At 35.3% G+C, this 1,851-nt stretch overlaps 1 pseudogene; it reads right to left on the minus strand.

Moving 5' to 3' along the window:
* Window positions 1-275: 275 nt before the first annotated feature.
* On the minus strand, window positions 276-762 carry LOC101150589 (transcription factor BTF3 homolog 4-like; annotated as a pseudogene).
* Between the last annotated feature and the right edge of the window lie 1,089 nt (window positions 763-1,851).

Raw genomic sequence — 1,851 nt, forward strand, 5'->3', positions numbered from 1 at the left:
ACCCCAAACAAAAAACAAAAACACCAGGAATCAAAACCCAAAACACCCTTAAACTGCACCAATACTTCATATTTTGACCAAAAAAATATCCTGGGAGGAAGTGCAAAATGCAAAATTAAATGGCTGAAAAATCCTGAACAAACAGCATTATTAATATACAAAATAGTTTTATTACTGAACTAGTAACAGGTGATGTTCTCCATGTTTGTAAAACTTTGGAATCACGTAGCTGATTTGTTAAATCTAGTCCATGCCAGCTTCCAAAAATCAAAATTTTATTTAGCTTCATTCTTTGACGCCTTATCAGATTTTTCTATAGGATCTAGAACATCATCCTCCTCATCAATGTCTTCTGGTTTTGGTGCTTTATTGTCCAAGACTTGCCATGGGAACTGTTCAGCTAACTTCTCAAGGATTGTTAAGCTGTCAGCACCAAGCTGACTTAATATTCCAGGAAGCATTTCTGTGATTGGTTTGGCTTCTGCATGACCAGTAATTGTAAAGGTATTAGCAGAAAGGGAAGCTTGGACTTTGGGATTGTTGAAATGAATAACTGTCCTATCATCTTTAATCATGTTCACCTCTTCAATACCAGCTATATTATTCACAGCCAGGTTTTTTTTAGAGAATTCTGAAGCTTTTTGTCATTAGCTATAGCTGTTCTATGTACCACCTTCTTTCTGTGAGGTGTACCCTTGCCCCCTATCCAGACCTGAGCCTGAAGTTTGGCTAACTTTTCTTGATTCATGCTGTTGGTAAATCTGAAGCACGGAGGGTCCTCCAATACCAGCACATGGCAAGAGCAAGATGGCTGCCTCATCTTTTCTTCCAAACTGTGAACAAAGCATACAATCATTTGAGTGATTTTCTGCAATATCAATTTTTCTATCTGTATAAGGTGGCTGATAAGTTTAGATTAAGTCCCTAGTCTTAATCTAAAGAAAAACAGTGGGTTTTTCTTGAATTTAGAGACTATCATATCTTTCTAATATGAGTGGCTTTGAATTATTTTTTTTAGCTCTAGAAACTAACACAATGCTGAGCACACTGGCATTTTGCTTTAAAACTCAATAAACTTTACTTAAATCCAACCAGGATTACATTTATTTTTAACTAAATTCCTGTCATGACTCTATATTTCCAAAAATTTTCTGTAGAACACCATTGACTTTGCTATTTAACTTTTGCACTCATTTTTAGCCCATTCAAAAGTTTGACACAATAATTAATTAGGCTTTTTAGCACATTTTCTGAAAGCAGGTAATGATTTCATGAAACACAAGGATTAAAATATTTTAAACTGAAATATTTTTAAAGGCTGTTTTTAAGATGTTGACCTTCATATCATGCTTGGCAGAAATGTTCTAAAGTCACAGGTGACTGTTAGGTTTTAAGAGTCTACCTAATCATGAGTTAATAAATGGAAGGCTAGATCTGTTTTTCTAGATTCAATTAAAGTCATCTCATCAATACCTACATGTTGAGAGTCCCTCAGGTAGGAGAAGGAAACAAATAGGAATGTTGGATAAAACCTAGACATTAGAATCAGGAACAAAAATTATAAAATTCGTCACCACAAATAAAGTCAACAAAAAGGCAATAAAATATTTTCTAGGGATAAGTCATTCATTCGTTCACTCATTCCCCATCTTCACCCATTGAGGGTGTCATGAGTCATGACACTCATTACTCCACCCAGATATCTTTCCCTGTCATGAATGTGGAACAATTTTCCTCTGAGACCATTTTTCCTCCTAGCTTGTTTGCCATGTTCTGTTTCATATTCCTGCTTTGTGCTATGTTTTGTTCCTCACGTATCATCCATAGGACACGACACAAAAACTTGCAAAG

The sequence above is a fragment of the Gorilla gorilla genome, chromosome 5 (genome assembly GCF_029281585.2).
Source record: "Gorilla gorilla gorilla isolate KB3781 chromosome 5, NHGRI_mGorGor1-v2.1_pri, whole genome shotgun sequence".
NCBI lineage: Eukaryota > Metazoa > Chordata > Mammalia > Primates > Hominidae > Gorilla > Gorilla gorilla.